General features: G+C 44.4%; 1 non-coding gene across 1 annotated transcript; it reads left to right on the top strand.

Moving 5' to 3' along the window:
- The first annotated feature begins 8,829 nt into the window (after positions 1-8,829).
- Positions 8,830-8,964, top strand: LOC119926402. Its single transcript, XR_005450281.1, has one exon. It is a non-coding gene; the product is annotated as a small nucleolar RNA SNORA7 (small nucleolar RNA).
- Positions 8,965-10,037: the final 1,073 nt, after the last annotated feature.

The raw sequence follows: 10,037 nt of genomic DNA, 5'->3' as shown, positions 1-10,037 counted from the left end.
GTGCCAAGCACTGTTCTAAGCACTGGGGAGGTTACAAAGGTGATCAGATTGTCCCTCGTGGGGCTCACAGTCTTCATCCCCATTTTCCAGATGAGGAACTGAGGCACAGAGAAGTTGTGACTTGCCCAAAGTCACACAGCTGACAACTGGCGGAGCCGGGATTTGAACCCATGACCTCTGACTCCAAAGCCCATGCTCTTTCCACTGAGCCACGCTGCTTCTCATGAAACAAGGATTCAAGGGGATGAATAAAGGACACACAACCAAGTGAGACGATGTTGCCACAGGGAGAGAGCTTCGAAGAAATGCAGGCTTAGTTGATGCAGGCCTCTTGGAGGTGATATGATTTTAATAAAGCTGGGAATATTGGGCTACCACCCCACCCCACTCTTAAACAAGTAGAGAAGGGAAAGGGGAGAAAGAGCAGGAGTAATCGATTCATTGGCTAAGTGTTTTCCGTGCCTGAAACTCCCTTTTCTTCGAGCTCTGTCAACCTCTGTCCCTCTGTTTTTTAAATGTCCTTCTAAATGGTCAACGACTCCAGGGGGATAATTGCCCCCATCTCCCCAGGCAGGCTAAACAGGTATCCACCTCAGACCTCAGGTGACACCTTTGTAATTCATTTGACAGATACTCATAACTTTTGCTACTGTTTACCTAAGCATGTTCACTTGTAACTCCTATGTGTAGGTGATTAAGCAATAATGGCAGAGAAACAGGTGATAGTAAATTCGTGGTGGCCTCCTATTCCTGGTCCATTTACATCTATCAATAGCATTTATTGTGTGCAACTTTGGGCAAGTCACTTAACTTAGCTGTGCCTCAGATACCTTATCTGTAAAATGGGGATTATGACTGTGAGCCCCATGTGGAACCTGGAATGTGTCCAACCCAATAAACTTGTCTCTACCCCAGTGCTTAGTACAGTGCCTGGCACATAGTAAGCCCTTAACAAATACCATTTAAAAAAAAGCCCTACTGTCTGCAGAAAACTGGGCTAGGTGCTTGGAAGCTTTCAGTAGCAATAGGAGACAGTATTGTTGATGCAGAAGTGCTGAAGTGGTAGTTGGGAGAAAACAAGGGACGAAAGGAAACAAAGTGGGAAAGCCTTCTTGGGAAGTCAGGGGGGACATGAAGATGGGGAGAGGTGGAGAGCTATAAGAGAGCCTCCATACTAAAACTTTTCTGTTCCATGGTTTGAATTCTGGCTTTTTCTCACCTTACCTTAGTCAATTTTGGACCTATTTGTTTCCAAAACTCTTCATGCTGGATTGATCAATGGACCAATTTACCCTGTTCTCCTAACTCTGTTGTTACATACCTTTTATACTCCAGAATGTCCAAAAATATCCAGGAGCCAGTTGGACAAAGGAGAGACTTGGGCTCAGTGATTTGGTATTACCAAAAAGAGCCCTCATACCTCTCAGTCTCTACTTCCCCTCAGATAGCCGGCACCCCACTCTCCTATGTGGTCCTCTTCCTCATCTGGAGACAGGGACTCTTTACTACCACCTTTTAAACGCGCACTCCACTTAATAATAATAAAATGATGGTATTTGTTAAGCATTTACTATGTGCCAAGCACTGTTGTAAATGCTGGGGGATACGAGGTAATCAGATTGTCCCACATGGGGCTCACAATCTTAATCCCCATTTTACAGATGAGGTAACTGAGGCACAGACTTGCCCAAAGGCACACAGCTGACAAGTGGCAGAGCCAAGATAAGAACCCATGACCTCTGACTCCCAAGCCCGTGCTCTTTCCGCTTCTCATCCCAGACATCTTGGGGTTATTTCTTAGACAGTTTTGCTTCTTGACAGAAGAGGCTGGTTCTCTGATCTGAAGGAATGGGCTGTCAGCCTCCTCACTTAGCGTCCCAAGGCACGGTAGAGAGCCCTTAGCTCCCTTGCTATGCCCCTAGTGGCCTTCCATCAAGCAGGTTTAAATGGAAATGTCATTCTTTCACTGAAAACATAGATGGAAGAAACATTCCACTAGAGAAAGCCTTGTTTTGGGAAGCACCGCAACCTAGTGGAAAAAGAACAGACCTGAGATTCAGGGGACCACACTCCAATCCTGACTCTGTCACCTGCCCGCTGTGTGACCTTGGACAAGTCACAACTTCTTTGAGCCTCAGTTTCCTCCTCTGTAAAGTGGGGATGAAACCTTACTCTCTCATACCTAAACTGTGTGATCCCCGTTCATTCATTCAATCATATTTATTGAGCGCTTACTGTGTGCAGAGCATTGTACTAAGCACTTGGGAAGTACAAGTTGGCAACATATAGAGACGGTCCCTACCCAACAACAGGCTCACAGTCTAGAAGACTATGGGACAGGGGCTGTGTGTGTCCTGATTTACTTGTGTCTTACCCCAAAATTAGAATAGTGCTTGGCATGTAGTAAGTACTTAACATCGTTGTTACAGTTGTTGTTGTTATTATCGGGAGGCTCTGATCTCCTCCACCCTGGGAGAGAGAGAGAAACTCTGGCTATCTGCTACAGTATTTCCTTGCGTGATCTGAGTAGGGAATACATCAGAAGTGGTAGCTAGATTTGCCTAGAAATTCCAAGGAGTCATTCCTTTCCATGAATTCCAACCAGTTTTTATTGTGAATTCTGAACCCTTCTCCTAGGCTGGAAATCTGGCTTCCAGCCCTCACCTATTCCAAGTGACATGTGCAGGGCAAATGACTATGAAGAAATGATATCCACCCAGAAAGGGAGAATCACTGTGCTACTGGAAGCTCCCTGAAGAATGAGTGAAGGCTCTTGGATTTTGTGTCTCCTCAACCTCCACTTCCCTGGCCAGATGTCGACAAACTCCCTCCTGGAGGCCTCCATCTAATGAAAAGGACAAACAGGGTAGGCACAAGCTCAATTTGCTTCTGATCTGGCTCCACCACTTTAATTTGTCCAGAGGAGAGAGACATTATTTTAATAACGGTTTTGTGGCATGGACGGGCCTGGCTAAATGGATTGTGTAACGGTTTGGGGAGTCATTTACTCTGAGGCTAATTGCTCCTTGTTAGTGCCAGATTTATGATGAAGGGCAGGGCTTAGGGCAGCCAATTTCTGAAGGGGGAGAGGGTGTGGGGCTGTGCCAAAATGACTTGGGGGCCAGGAGAAAATGTCTCCTGCTCAACTCCATTTGCATGTCCACTCTGCTTTGAGTCGTTAATGGACTCCCCTTCAGAACATTATAATTTTCTCCATCTCCATCTCCCCACCTGACATCCTGCCCCTACTGTAGGCTGCCAGGACTCATAAGGTAGAAGGAAGAGAAATGTAAGGATTAATCTTTTTGCAGGTAGAACTGGTTTGACTGATACACCGTGGAAGTGAAACACTTATTCTTTTCTCTTCAAATGGGCAGCTAAATCAACTGTTGTTCAGCTAAACTCACCTGGCTTGATTTGGGGTTTAGCATTTAACAAGGCGGACCCTGGATCTCCCTACATTGCCCATCCACCCACTATTGGCCTGGGAATCAGAGATGCCAGCTGTGACCAGATCCTGATTCCTTAGGTCCCTTTCAGAGTCTGTTGAATGAGGGAAGAGAATAGAAGTGGGCCAGCATCATCCAATAAAAGAAAACCAGGTCTGGAGATAGAGAGGCCTTAGTAATGTTGACCTGGGCAGAAGGGGAATATTTATAATCATAAAAGTAGTAATAATAATGATAATAGTATTCATTAAGTGCTTACTATGTGCCAAGCACTGTTCTAAGCACTGGGGTAGGCATAAAGTAATGAGGTTCATTCATTCAGTCATATTTATTGAGCGCTTACTGTGTGCAGAGCACTGTACTAAGCGCTTGGGAAGTACAAGTTGGCAACATATAGAGACGATCCCTACCCAACATCATCATCATCATCAATCGTATTTATTGAGTGCTTACTGTGTGCAGAGCACTGTACTAAGTGCTTGGGAAGCACAAGTTGGCAACATATAGAGACAGTCCCTACCCAACAGTGGGCTCACAGTCTAAAAAGGGGGAGACAGAGAACAAAACAGAACATATTAACAAAATAAAATAAGTAGAATAAAAATGTACAAGTAAAATAAATAAACAGAGTAATAAATATGTACAAACATATATACATATATACAGGTGCTGTGGGGAAGGGAAGGAGGTAAGGCGGGGGGGATGGAGGAGGGGAGGGGGAGAGGAAGGAGGAGGCTCAGTCTGGGAAGGCCTCCTGGAGGAGGTGAGTTCTCAGTAGGGCCTTGAAGGGAGGAAGAGAGCTAGCTTGGCGGATGGGCAGAGGGAGGACATTCCAGGCCCCGGGGATGACGTGGGCCGGGGGTCGATGGCGGGACAGGCGAGAACGAGGTACGGTGAGGAGATTAGCGGCGGAGGAGCAGAGGGTGCGGGCTGGGCTGTAGAAGGAGAGAAGGGAGGTGAGGTAGGAGGGGGCGAGGTGATGGACAGCCTTGAAGCCCAGGGTGAGGAGTTTCTGCCTGATGCACAGATTGATTGGTAGCCACTGGAGATTTTTGAGGAGGGGAGTAATATGCCCAGAGCGTTTCTGGACAAAGACAATCTGGGCAGCAGCATGAAGTATGGATTGGAGTGGGGAGAGACAGGAGGATGGGAGATTGGAGAGGAGGCTGATACAGTAATCCAGACAGCAGGGTTGAACGAGCAGGGTAATGGTTTGGATAGAGAGGAAAGGGCGGATCTTGGCAATGTTGTGGAGGTTGGACACAGTCCCTGTCCCACGTGGGGCTCACAGTCTTAATCCTCATTTTACAGATGAGGTAACTTGGCCATAGAGAAGGCAAGTAACCTGCCCTAAGTCACACCAAGGACAAGTGGCGGAGCCGGGATTAGAACCCACTTCCTTTGACTCTCAAGCCTGTGCCCTTGCCATTAGGCCAAAATAAGGAACAGCATGGCCTAGAGGAAAGAACGTGGGCCTGAGAGTCAGAAGGACGTGAGTTCTTATCTTGCTCTGCTACTTGTCTGCTGTGTGACCTCGGGCAAATCACTTAACTTCTATGCGCCTTAGTTACCTCATCAATAAAATGGGGATTAAGACTGTGAGCCCACATGGGACATGGACTGTCTCCAGCCTGATTAGTTTTATCTAACCCAGCACTTAGTACAATGTCTAGCATACAGTAAGAAATTAACAAATATCAAAAAAAAAAAACCAGACCTGGGTTCTAATCCCAGCTCTGCCAGTTGCCTTTTGTGTGACCTTGGGCAAGCCACTTAACTTCTCTGTGCCTCAATTTCCACATCTGTAAAATGGAGATTCAAGCTTCTTCTCCCCCTCGTGCCCCTCCCACAACCCCACTTAAACTGTGAGCCCCCTAAGGGACAGGGACTGTGTTTGACCTGTAGAGAAGCAGCATGGCTCAGTGGAAAGAGCCCGGGCTTTGGAGTCAGAGGTCATGAGTTCAAATCCCGGCTCCGCCAATTGTCAGCTGTGTGACTTTGGGCAAGTCACTTAACTTCTCTGTGCATCAGTTCCCTCATCTGTAAAATGGAGATTAAGACTGTGAGCCCCACGTGGGACAACCTGATCACCTTGTATCTCCCTAGTGCTTAGAACAGCGCTTTGCAGATAATAAGTGCTTAACAAATACTATCATTATTATTATAATTATTATTATTATCATAACTTGTATCTACCCCAGTGAATAGAACAGAGCATGACACATAGAACTTAAAAACTATAATAGCAATAATAATTGCACTGTAAATACTTGGGATTTCTTCTCACAGGAAGTTGGAAAAGACAAAAATATCAACAGGTTTAAGGGAACTTTCACACGGGTGCTCCAAGCCTCCTAGTGCTTCTGTCAAAGACTGATCCCCCTGGGCTGGGATTGCTTTTAGTCTGTCACAGTAATGATGTTGTGCGATCCTATGTTCCTTGGGAGGCAATAGGTCAGTGCGGGCTAGTCTTGATAAGAAATGAAGCTCAAATTTACCTGGCTCTGGGGAATGTGTGCACAAAACATAACCCCCATGGGCAGAATTTTTCTTCCATAAACTTTGCAAATGCAGAAACCTGAACAAGTGTGTTTACAGTTGTAGTAGTCTCTAAAAGGCCAGTTTATTTGTTCTGAAAGTTATTACTGAGGCTGTTGTACGGGGAATGGATTTGCAACCACAGAAGGGAAGGGATGCAGCAAAAATTTTCATTGTAAAAGGAAATTAGCAAATTGGGACTTATTCAGTTGATTGATTGATTTCCAGATTCATGTGGGGAAGATGGGAGGAAAGGGGAGAGAGTCTTCCAAGCTGAGGTAAGGTGAAGATAACTCCTAGATTCTTGAGTGATGATATGGATCAAACCTGCCCTCTGTTCCCTTTTCTCCTGTTCCAATACACACTGCACGAATCATGGTGGATTGTCTGCTACTGACTTCATTAGGACTCTGAATTTCCTGATAGGGAATGTGTGCACCTGGCTCTTAATCTGTTTTGGGATCTTTAATTCTCAGGAACTAGTAGAAAGCCCCCAAACCTGAGATTGAACAGGCCCCAGCCAAGGAGCAAATGGTTAAAGAACAGGGCTTTTTGTTTTTTCTTCTCTTTTCCTTTTGCCCATTTAGTTTTCTTGCTCCCAGCAGTCTGAAATGGAGATGTCTCTGAGCCTTGAAATGGATCCTGAGCAGAATAAAGGTTCCTCTTCCCCATACTTCTCAGACTAGCCCAATATCCCTTCCTTGATTCAGAGAATCTGAGAGGAACTGATTTATCATTTTTATTTCTGTTAGAAATCGGTGAAGTCCTTCTAAGAACAGCATGATAATAAAGTCATGAGATCCTACCCTTGAGAGGCTCAACTACTTGATGGGGAAAAATCTCTCCTCTTCCTCAAGGCCCAGCTAGTGAGAAGATTTCTACCATTTGGCATGGAAGGGCTAATCCTTCTTATTCTTTCTGTCTTTCATTCCCTTCCATCCCACAAGGAGAAGGACATCTGTCCTAGGAAATAGCTGTCTTCCCCATCAGCTCCGTGTTCCTAAAGAATCAAACTCCTCCTAGCTCAGAGCACAAACAGTATCTCATATCGTGAACCACCTTGTCACCATGGGCAGTTTCTGGCATTATCTGTTAGGGGAAGCCAAGTTCCCAGCCACCGCACTACCCCAGACTGTGAGCCCACTGTTGGGTAGGGACTGTCTCTATATGTTGCCAACTTGTACATCCCAAGTGCTTAGTACAGTGCTCTGCACACAGTAAGCGCTCAATAAATACGATTGATGATGATAACAGGAGCAGAAAAGCAGGCATCAGGCTAATGAGTCCCCTTAACCTGATGCTCAACAATTGATCAACCTCTGCCCAGTCACAAGGACTTCAGGACCCAGATCCTGCACAGGAGAATAGATTATAGTCTTAGTGATTTGTCAACACTACATATTTACTAGTCGATTTATTTTATTAATGATCTGCCTAGAGCTATATTTCTATTTATTCTGATGGTTTTGACACCTGTCTACATGTTTTGTTTCGTTGTCTGTGTCCCCCTTCTAGGCTGTGAGCCTGTTGTTGGGTAGGGACTGTCTCTGTATGTTCCTGACTTGTACTTCCCAAGCACTTAGTATAGTGCTCTGCACACATTAAGCGCTTAATAAATACGATTGAGTGAATGAATGAATAAGTGAGAAGACTAGGAGAACAGGGCCAGACAAAAGTGTGGTGGAGAAAGGAAGAGAAGAACAGTACAATCAAGACGAGAGCTGAGAGCCACAGGGAAGGTGAGCCATGATAGGAAAGGAGTGAGGCAGAGAGAATTACAGAAAAAGGGAAAGGGAAAAGAGGGAGAGGAGGAAATGTTGAGCACATGTTTTGTTCTGTTGTCTGTCTCCCCCTTCTAGACCGTGAGCCCGTTGTTGGGTAGGGACCATCTCTATATGTTGCCGACTTGTACTTCCCACTTAGTTCCAGCTTAGTACAGTGCTCTGCACACTGTAAGCGCTCAATAAATACGATTGAATGAATGAACACAGTCATTTCTGCCAGTTCAAAACAAAGATACATTCTTTCTGACATCCAAAAATGAGGACACCTCCTCCTAGAATCTGGGTATTAACCCAAAATCCAGTGCAGTTTTGAATATTAAAAAAAAAAAAACCAAAAACAGTCCTCGGTCTTCCATTTATATGAAAATAATACAAACAAATATATAAATAAATTAATATCTGCACAATTAATTTGCTAAACAAATTGAATTAGAGAAATAAAAGGTAGAATGCAAAGCATCTATCCCTCAGTCTTGATAATGGATTCCCCCTAATGTGAAGTTTTATTGAAATTATGTGGCACCATTACAAGTTCACACAGTAGGCATGAGGACTATACCTTATTTCTTTGATATTTACCCTGATGCTAATTACACTGCAAGTCCTTAAGGCAGGGATAATCTCTTTTCTTTATGATGTACTCTCTGATATGCTAAGTCTAGTGCTTGGCACACAGTAGGTGCTACAGTGTTCTGCACAGAGTAAGCACTTAGTACAGGGGCTCTACACACAATAAATGCTCAATAAATACCTATTAGATGAATGAGGTTCCTTCATGTGCTGCATAAGATATATTTAGTGTACTTATAATAGGCTAAATAAGCTTTCTCTATCTTAAGGAACCTCCGCCACCATTGAAGTGTTGCTTTTCCAGTCCTGCTATAGAATACAATAACCCTGCCATGTTCATTTGTTAATAATTCTATGTGCCCCCTGAATTGCTTCCTTTTTTTTTTTTTCCATGAGCAAGTAGGAAGGGAATCTTAAAAAGCATATTTTTTGGTTGGCAGTTAGGCTTTCATCAATTATGTGTAATTCTCAGCAGTATGTGTTTTTCCCCCCTCTCAGGGTCACACCTGGAGAGTTTGCAGTACTCCACCAGACTTGGCTATAGGAGGGAGAGTCAAGCAGCCTACCCATTTCATTCCTAGCTTGGGCAGTGGCTAGCGAGTGGAAAGCCATCTGCCACAAGTCAAAACTCACCTGTGCTGGGCAGCGGCCACATGGGAGAGAGTCGAGGGCAGAGATTCAGGTTTACTGGACAGAAGGAGGCAATGGTAAACCAATTCCATATTTTTACCAAGAAAACTCTATGGACACACTACCAGAATGCTTGCAGATGGAGAGTAGGGTGGTCTGGGAGAGATGTGTCCATGATGTAGCAAGGGGTCGGAAATGTCTCGACAGCATAAGACAAGATGGGTTTTCCAGAGCTCAGTACCATGCTGTGCACACTGTAGATGCCTACAACCATTACAGGACAATTCAGCATCCTTTAGTGTTGGTGTAAATAATAATAATAATTGTGGTGTTTATTAAGTGCTCACTATGTGCCAGGCACTGTACTAAGGGCTGGGTAGATGCAAGGTAATCAGGTTGGACACAGTCTCTGTCCCACATGGGGCTCACAATCTGTGTAGGAGGGAAAACAGGTGTTTAATCCCCATTGTATAGCTGGGAGGTTAATTCATTCATTCATTCAATTCATTCAATCGTATTTATTGAGTGCTTACTGTGTGCAGAGCACAGTACTAAGCGCTTGGGAAGTCCAAGTTGGCAACACATAGAGATGGTCCCTACCCAACAACGGGCTCACAGTCTAGAAGGGGGAGACAGACAACAAAACAAAACATGTGGACAGGTGTCAAGTCACCAGAATAAATAAAAATAAAGCTAGATACACATCAATAACAAAATAAATAGAATAGAAAATATGTACAAGTAAAATAGAGTAATAAATCTGTACAAACATATATACAGGTGCTGTGGGGAGGGGAAGGAGGTAGGGCAGGGGGGATGGGGAGGAGGAGAGGAAAAAGGGGGCTCAGTCTGGGAAGACCTCCTGGGTAGATACAAGGTTAATAATAATAGTAATAATAATAAGTGGTATTTGTTAAGCGCTTACTATCTGTCAGGCACTGTATTAAGTGCTTGCATAGATACATTCATTCATTCATTCAATAATTTAATTAGCACTTACTGTGTGCAGAGTACTGCACTAAGAGTTTGGGAAGATACATGGTAATCAGGCTCACAGTCTTAATCC

The sequence above is a fragment of the Tachyglossus aculeatus genome, chromosome 3 (assembly GCF_015852505.1).
Source record: "Tachyglossus aculeatus isolate mTacAcu1 chromosome 3, mTacAcu1.pri, whole genome shotgun sequence".
NCBI lineage: Eukaryota > Metazoa > Chordata > Mammalia > Monotremata > Tachyglossidae > Tachyglossus > Tachyglossus aculeatus.
The sequence above is the reverse complement of the archived record's forward strand: the minus strand, read 5'-3'. Positions and strand labels throughout refer to the sequence as shown.